Genomic DNA, 9,773 nt, shown 5'->3' on the forward strand with positions numbered 1-9,773 from the left:
AAGAGACCGGTTATTAGGTGCATAAGGGATTTCTTCAATTTGGCCTGTATCTGGAGTACTGGCCAAAGTTACGAAGGATGTGTGAGGCGGGTAATCTTGGTGGGCGGATTGGACACATAGAAAAGTATTTCATCCACATATAAAGAGATGCGTTCCGCCCATGACTTCCCCCCCCCCCCCCCCACGGGAATACATTCACTATTGGGTCTTGTCAAACACATGCTGCCAAAGGTTCCAGGGCCAACGCGAATATTAAGTGCGAAACAGGGCATCTGTCTAGTTCCTATGTCCAAAGGGAGCTACGTGATAGTATGCAATTTACCCTAACTTGGGGCAGTAGGAACTGCATTGTAATCTCATCCAACCCAGGTCTCCGACGGAAGCTGGGCTCCATATCAACCTGTTGGAGCTTTGTGCAATCAGATTGGCACTAAAAGCCTTCTTACCATCTCTTAAGGGAAGGCTGTTTCAGATGTTCATGGAAAACACACTGCCATGTGGTACTGCAGCTAAACAAGGCGGGGTGGGGTTATGGACCCTGTATCTCTGGACATGGCTGGAAGAGCAAGGCATAACCCTGGTGGTTCAATGCCTGGCTGGTTCCTTGAACATCTAGGCGGACGTAATCTGCTGCTGGTACCAAGTGGATCACAAATGACGTCTCCATCCAGAGGTAGCGCGATGCTTTTCATGTCAAGTGAAGCTCAGGCCTCCTACATGCGTTTCCGCCCATACCACTCCATTACAAAGTGCTCAAGAAGGCCAGGAGCAACCGGGCCCAAGTCATTCTCATGGCTCCAGACAGGGCATGGAGAGTTTGGTATCCCAAGCTTCTGCGGATGAGCATCGATCCTCAGATCAGGCGGCCCCTTCGGGAGGATCTTCTATCGCAGCAAAGGGGGAGAGTCCTCCATCCGAACCTATCAACCCCTCGCCTCCTTGCGTGGAGATCTTCCATGACAGTTGATAACATTTGACCTTCCTCTCGAAGCGTGCAAAGTTATTCTAGCAACCATGTGTCCCTCCACTAAATTGATATATGCCTTCTGATGCCAAAATGTTTGTAAATATTGTACAGAAAGGTCTATTAACCCGCTGACTGCTTTCCTCTCTGACATCCTCCTTTTTATCCTATCTCTTGCACTCTAAAGGATTATCATAACAAAGTAGGAGCCAAGAGGGAAAAAGGGACTCAGGTTACCCTCCACTCACAATATTCTCATCAACAAAACCTGTCCCATCTGTCATAGGTTCTTTAAAATATCACCTGCCTCCTAATATGTGAAGGTATAGCTAGTCCGCAACAAATTTGCATTACTAAACAGGGTGTGCCTATTTCTTTGCTAAAATCCTCTTAGTGTCTGTGTCTACATGTGTTCCTATCTCCCTTTCAATTCTCAAGGTGTAATGAAAAAGTGTGTTCAAGGTAGGAAGGGACCTCACGGGAGCAACCACCAAGGAACTGCTGACTGATACTCGCCAGTGTGTTCCACTTATCATCATTGGCTACTTCCTTCCACAAAAGAAATTGTTATGAATAAATGTGTAGGTGAATAGTAAGAACTCACATGTGAACGTAACTGCTTCCACTTACAGTTGCTCAACTCCCTAGGTTAGGGCACCGCTAATCACTGCTCCACCCCACTAAAACTGAGATAGATACCACTAGCCGTATGAAACACCTTATTTGCTGCTGGGTATCTGCTAAACTTAAAACCAACACACTACTGTTGAGCCTTGTTTTAATCTATATGAAGCCAACATGTTTCGTTGCCTGTCATTCTTGGTCGGCAACTTCTTCAGGGCTAGGGGTCAGTGCCACACACTGCTGTTGCTATACAGCACTCAAACCTGGTGGTTGCCACTTAATGGAATACCTGCAGCACCAATGTAACAGGCGTGTATCTCCACATCTGATAGTCCCAGTCGCTTTCCGTCAACCGGACCTCTTCCTAGCGCGTTTCGTCTTAGGCTCCCCGTGGGTTGGGCAACACACTTTTTCATTACACCTTGAGAATTGAAAGGGAGATAGGAACACATGTAGACACAGACACTAAGAGGATTTTAGCAAAGAAATAGGCACACCCTGTTTAGTAACAAAATTTGTTGCAGACTATATATACCTTCACACTCTAAAGGATTGCCTTTCAGCCCTTTCTAGGGTTGCCAGATCATCCGTCACTATTCAAGGCCGCTACTGTAAATAGACATCTAGAGGGGCTTACATATGTTTCCACCTCACCTTTTATCATGCCCTAGTGGGGCCTTAACTTGGTCCTCACTCATCTGATGTGTGCAGCTTTTGAGCCACTGCACAATTGCCCCCACCGGCTGCTCACCATCAGACAGCCTTTCTAGTGGCAATAACTTTGGCTAGGAGGGTGAGCGAGTTGCAGGCAAGGTAGTGCTCTGGACTAGAGCTTCTTTTTTGCCTAAAAGGACAGTCTGTCACCTTGCCTATCTTGTATGCTCCTCCACATCCTTTGAAGGAAGAGGAATGTCTCCACCGTCTGGACCCAAAAAGAGCGTTATTATTTTACCTTAACCGCACTAAAGAGTTCCGGGTGGACAACCAACTCTTTGTGGGGTATGTTGGAGCAAAGAAGGGACTTGCTGTGCAGAAGAGGACCATCTCCCGGTGGGTTATCCCCGGCATTAAAATGTGTTACACTAAAAAAAACCAGCCTCCTGAAGGCCTCAGAGCTCATTTTACCAGAGCGAAGGCAGGCAAAACAGCGCTCCAGCGTGGTGTCCCAGTCGTGGACCTTTGCCAGGCGGCTACTGGGCAACCCTGCACATGTTTGCCAAGCATTATTGCCTGGACAATCAGGTTCGCAGGGAGGGCTTTTTTTGGCTGTTTGGTCCAACAGGACTTTCTGGTTTAAAACTTTCCACAGTCCCTCCTCAGGGGATGGTATTGCTTGGGGATCTGTTCACAGGTAAGGAATCTGCGACTAGATGTCTCTATCAGATGGACAAGTTAGTTACCTTTGGTAACGCCTTTTCTGGTAGCGACATGATCTAGCTCCAGATTTCTTACCGACCCATCTTCCCCACACTACGGATCAGTTCTTAATGTTGGGGCTTTAGCGTTCAGGGCCCTAGTTGTCTGAACACACTATTGTCAGTCAACTTCATAGCTCCATGCTTCTGGCGTGGGAAGTCATGAAAAGTACTGACATCAGTGTGGCGAGGTGGTGCCTATATAGACGCTGCAGACGTCATGGTGGAGATGATGCTGTCACATGGAGTGTACCGACGCCACCCATCAGCACGCAGGGGTGCTACTCAAGAAAAATCTTTCATATCCAGTCTGCTGCCTGGGAAGTTCAGAGGTAAGGAATCTGCAGCTAGATCATGTCTCTACCAGATAAGGCGTCACTGAAGGTAGGTAACCTGTCCATTAGTTTGCCAGTTGTGAATGCCTGTTTGGCTTCTCCAGGTAGCTTTATTGGCTCCTGTGTCTTTGTAAATGTCAGTAGGAGGGACCTCGGTACATCAGACCATTTTCAAAGCTCCTTGTAAGTCTCTGGGGCATGGAATGTAATTACACCCCAGAAAACTGCCTTCATTTCAAACATAAGGTGCCAAGTGAAGAGTGCTGGAACATCTGTCCATTGCACCCTGAAGACTGCAGCTGCCTGTGCAAAGGAAAGTGGTGGAGCTGATTCGGAGAAGAATGACAGCAGTGATCTACAAAATTACAGGTGCTGCGTTCTACAGAAATGACTTTCTGACGAGCTTGCTCTCTGCATCAACAAATAAAACCTTGAGAGTTCTTTAGAGTTTGCCGGAGCAATACCTTTTGCCAAAAATTCATAACTGTCCCTTCTGCCCTGTTTAGGTGTATACCAGTGTAAGTTTAGATGCATACATTTTTTACACACAATTTATGCAGATAATCCTTGTCCACCAAACTCTTAAGGAACTCCTATTTAGGTTGGAGACTACCAGATAGTTGCTAATGACATTGTGGGGACATTTGGAAAGCTTCCCTGGAAAATCATTCCGCTCATTGCTTACCATTGGGTTTGTGGTTTGTAAGTCACATGTGGTTGCGTTCTATTTTCTGGCTACATTTGTTTTAGCTGTCCAGATTGGGTTTGTCCTTCCCATGGGGGTATGGCCTATTTAATGTATTTTTCCGGGTGCTCGCTGTCTGTAAAAGGGTCTTTAAATCTTGTTATCTTTTCACATTTGCTGTGCATTCAAAGACAGTGCCCATATGTTAGAGGATTTATGTGACAATCATGCTTGCTACTTAGGGTGAGCTTGAGGAAGGCTGTTATTTTTTTCTAGCACACAACAAAATTAAAATGTCTATAAATGAACAGTGCAGATATTTTAGAATATCAGAATTAGGTCAGCACAAATGAAGCACACTTTTTTTTTATTATTCTGTGTAGTGTAAACAAATATTTTAAGATGATCAATACACTAGGTTATGACATCTCCACTCATTATCGTTTGTGCGCTGTATACTTTTATCAGTAAAACTGTCTCTGCGAAAGTAATGGTCATTTCATTTAGAGATGTGTTGCCTAATCGCAGTACGCCACCAAACCATCCATACTCCACTACACACTACTCTGCACCACTCCACACCACTCTCTCTATATACAACGCCAATACACACTACTCTACTATGCACCACTGCACTCTTCGCCATTACACTATACTCCACAGCACTGTATTATGCCACTGAACGCTACGCCTTTACACTCTACTTTGTACCACTCTGTGCCAGTCTACTCTTCATCACTGTATGCCACTGCACTCTACCCTGCACCACTCCACCCTGCAACACTGTACTCTTCGCCACTGAACTCTACACCACTTTACTCTGCACCACTGCACTCCTCTATACCACTCCACTGTATGCCACTCACTCAACTCCATCCTATTACACTCTGTACTATCTCACTCTATACCACTAAAATCTACCCTGCACCACTAAATTCTTCCACACTATTCTACACTGCTGCGCTCTGAGCTAATGCACTCTACACCACCTTACTCAAAATCAATGCACTCCAAGCCAATCTACTCTGCACGTCACTATACTCTACCTTGCAACACACTGTCACTTTACTCTGCACTCTACACCACTGCACTCTGCGGCACTCTACTCTGCAACACTCTTGCCACTGACCTCTATGCCACTAATTTGCACTGCACTGCCACTGCATTCTGCTGCACTCTGTCACTACACTCTATGCCTCTACACTATGCCATTGCACTCTACGCCTCTACTCTGCACCACTCACCAGCAGTGCATTCTACCCCACTCTACTATGCACCACTGCACTCTTCACCAGTCCAGGCCACTGTGCACGACTCCACTCTACGCTGCTACCCAACACTGCACTCTACTCCACTTCACTTCACTCTAATCTCAAACAATCTACTATACTTGATGCTGCACCACTCTACCCCACTGTGCACCACACCAATGCACTTTACACAGATTTACTCAAAACCAACTTTTCTGCACTACTGTACTCTATGCCTCTATACTCTACATCATTTCTCTCTGCACCACTGTACTCTTTGCCAGTGCACTCTACAACACACTACAAGACTGCACTCTCTGCCACTGATCTCAATACCACTCTACTCTGCACGATTGAACTCTATGCCGATGCAATCTACACCACTTTACTCAAATCAAAGCACTCTGCACCACTTCACTCTAAGCCAATCTACTCTAGGCCATCACTTTGTGACACTCTATGACTCTCGACACCACACCATAACACTCCACTCTCCTTTACCCCACTAACCTTTAGCCATGCTGGTGTACACCACAGCGAAAACGTATTGGGAAATACAATACCTGTGGTATAGGTGGTACCTATTTGCTTTGTCAATGCCTGTCCTTCTAATCTCAAACCAAAATTCCTATCCCACTGTCTTTTTACCTGCCTCCATCCTGTCTAGAGGTTGAGATTGTCTTCATGGTGGGTTTTGAGAGTATGATTTTCCTAGGATTTTTATTAAAGACTTTTGAAATGTAAAAATTACAGCTTTAGTAAACACCTGTGAAGGCTGAAGCTTCTCCTGCCTTGATTACAGTGAACCTGTCCAGTTTAAGACCCACAAACAATAGAACTGTTCGTCCATGACCATCGCTTCCCAAAATATCAGGGTTTTTAGTTTCACAAGCAGGTCCACCAGCAAAAACTAGAAAACTGAGACGCTAGACTCTCATGACAAAAAAATATTTAGACCAAGATCGGACTCTTCGAAAATATGAATACGAAAACAACGAGCTTCGAGAAGCACATGTAAAAAAACTACTGGTGAGCTATTTCACGCTACTGATCTTGAATTCCAACCAGTATCAAATGTAGGATTACATTCAATGTTCTCGCTACCATCTACACCACCTTCTAAAGCAACGACTGGGAGACCTGCAAAGATTGTAACAACCATGAACCTCAAAGGATGCAACACCCTAATAATATGTCAACCAATGCCACCGAAACATGGTTTCTTGGTTGTTAAGAGTAAAGGGCTCTTTGAGCTTTAATCATCCCTGAGAGGGCGGCCAGGCTGCCCTGCTCTTTAAAAAAACTCTTAAGAGAGGCTGTTCAAACAAACTTTATCCGCCTCACTAAAGAAGCGGCCACAGTTGAGGGCACCCCTCCTGTGATTTTTGGGGCCGAACCCCAGTCCATGCAAGAACTGATCAAATTGATGTTGATATTTGGCCACCAAACATGCATCTACTAAAAAAGAAAAAGCCTGGTATTTCAGGACAAATCTTTAGATTATGTTTTCTTCAAAATAGGTACTGTTTAGGAGTGCCACGTTTATTTTGCCAAAATGAAAAGATTGTAAATTATATATATATTTTTTGTGGAGTTTTATATAGCGCTAACTAGACCCGGAGGTTTCAGAGCACTTTACATGAGCACCAGTTACGTTACAGACCCATTCATACATGATAGATTAGTTTGATCCACTTCTTGTATGAACCTGTAAATTATTTGTAAGCTGTGAGACAGCACTGCTGAGCCTCCAAGGGCATTCTGGGCATCCTGCACTGCCTGAGGTTACAATACGATGGGCTCCCTTAGGTACAGAGGCTCCCCTCAGTCCTGTGTATTGCCTCCGAGTGTCAGGAATAGGCTGGATAAATCCGCTGGGGTATTTCAAGGGGGAAGCAGTTCGGTCAGGGGCTCCTTTGTGGTCTGCGTCCAGCGGTGGTCAGATCGCAAGTAGCGGATGGTTTTTATGTGGTTTTTTTTTTTAGCAGAAGCTGAAGTTTCATGGGGATGTCAGCCAGGGGATGGTCATACAAATTCCGATCATCTATAAAATACCAAAATCCTTAGTAATTAGAGTATTTTTTTTGTGCGCACGTGTGTTTATTTTTTTTATTACTCTTTTAATGTTTGAAATTTAAATCATACAAATTGCTGGGGGCCCCTGGCTTCCAGTTGTGAGTCAATGTTGGTCCTCAGGAGTGAAAATTTTAGGAAGCCCATTGTAGACCCCCCTTACACCGCCAAGGGGAATGGGTATGGTGGTGGTGCAGGCGCCCTTCCTTCCATCCGCTGTATCTCAGGTCATAATTGTCAAGGGGAATAGGGTTATCAGTGGGAGGGAGCACGAGTGGTGACATACTGTCCTGGGGGGCTGGTGCCTGGAATGCATTCCCAGTCCAAGGGGTTTGTGCAGATTTTCTCTCCAACCCATCTCAGATAGTAGGTGTAGGCTGCATCATGAGGCGTTCGTTGTGAAACAAATTGCGACTATAATGTAGAGCAGTGGCGCAGCCAGTGTATCACGGGCCCTAATGCAAGGAAGGGAATAGGTCTGAAATATAAACTAATCAATAATCAGGGTTCAGTAGGCCTCTGGGAAATCGGTTAAAAGCATTTTTGATGTGATTGCTGTTTCAGATTTATATTGCACAAGGCTAAAATATCGAGTATCACTGCTTTCATTGTGAGTAGTGTGATAATATTATCACAAAGGGCGCGCTCCTTTAACATGAAACATAATGGTTTCTTAGACGTTCTTGAGGAAATATATTCATTAATCACAGTCAAACATTTGATGTTAATGACATTCTTTATTCAAACACTTGATGTTCATCAATTCAAAGATTTTGGAAATTCATTATAATCAGGAATTCATAAATTTCGTTTCATTTTACCCAATGCATTTCGGGTTATCCAACTAACCCTTCATCAGGGGTTTTTTGAAACGCGTTGTAGATTGCCGGGATCAGTGTCGGCTTTGGGGGATAGCTACTATTCATAACGTGACTGGCTACATTAGCTAAAGCATGTACCCATCTTGATGGCAATAGTTTTCAGACGGGCCAATAAAATGTACAATGGCGGGGTGTTCTTACTTGTTCATGACCAGAAACGTCCAGCAAGTACAGAAGATGCCTTAGATGTCCAGAGAAGGCGATGGTGGCAAGGTCTAGGATGTTTTGATTTGCCTTGTTAAATGACGCCCCGTGATCAAACCCGCACATGTGCTAGGTAGAAGGTTCTTTTCAAAGGCATTCAAAGATTTGGGGTTAGTTATGTAGAAGTGTGATTGTACTTCCAGGAAGCACCATGAACTGCCAGGGTGCCGGACTATATAACCAAATCACTCTCCCGAGGCACTAGGGTAGTTAGGAAAATACATGGCACCGTTTAGGACTGCCCGTGGATGCATTCCACATAATATAACTGCTTAAGGGTAGTGGTAGAAATAGCAAGTCATAGCCAATTGATTGAGAACTGAAAGGGGGTCAGAAATTGCCAGTTTAAGGCCCTCCTGTTAAAAAACTTTCCAGTTGATAAATGTTTATGCCAGCATTTGTAAAGCGCACAGCTACCTCAAAGGAGGTGTACCGGCGCTGAAGGCCGTCAGGAAGATTAGGCGAGCTATTGCCCAGAGTCACATGGTGCTGGGTTAACCTGCTGCTGGAGCCGGGGATCGAACCGTGAACCCTGTGGTCTGGAGTCATGACACAGGCCGCTGCACCACAGCTCTTCCTCTTTATTGGCCTATATGGCAGACTCGCCCCTCCAATCCTTAACTTGGTGGTAGTACAAAGGGCAGAGATGGGACCGACATTTATCCACACATCCTCTGGAACAGGGTTTGCCATGAATTCTTTTCAAAGTATCCCCCATGAAATATGGGGTGGCAACCGGACTATTAAAATGGGTATTTTGATCATGAGTATGAAAGGAGGGTAACCATTGCATCCTCTGGCAGGGATCCAGTAATGCTGTTACTGGAATTGTTCTTTGTTGTACTCCCAAAGCTCCCAGGTGCAGTAATTGAGTAATTGCAAAAAGGTTCAAATTGATCGTTTTAACTGGTATGCTCAAATCTGAATTCCAAAAAGTTGCACCACACCCTCCAGGGCGGGGGGGGGGGGGTATTGGTAATGTACTCATGGCTCGATATAACATTGAATTCACACTGATTATTCTAAAATCACTTGGGTATTTGTGCATTGGCTTACCAAAATTGCCAGAGTTAGTCCAGCGACAAAGATTAAATGTGATGTGTTATACTATGCAATTTTTGTTCATTATGTGTTTTAAATCCAAATCTCAAAGGAAGGTTGCCATTACATCGTACGTGCTGGGATTGTAGTTTGATATCTGATAGAGACTTCTAGTCGCAGATTCCTAACCTTAGAATATTCCCCAGGAATTAGACTGGATTCAGACGTTTTTGAGCAATTCCCCTGCGCACCGGTAGGTGGATTCATTCAGCTACACACCAGTGCCATCTGTGCCGGAAAT

This window comes from Lissotriton vulgaris, chromosome 2_1 (genome assembly GCF_964263255.1).
Source record: "Lissotriton vulgaris chromosome 2_1, aLisVul1.2, whole genome shotgun sequence".
NCBI lineage: Eukaryota > Metazoa > Chordata > Amphibia > Caudata > Salamandridae > Lissotriton > Lissotriton vulgaris.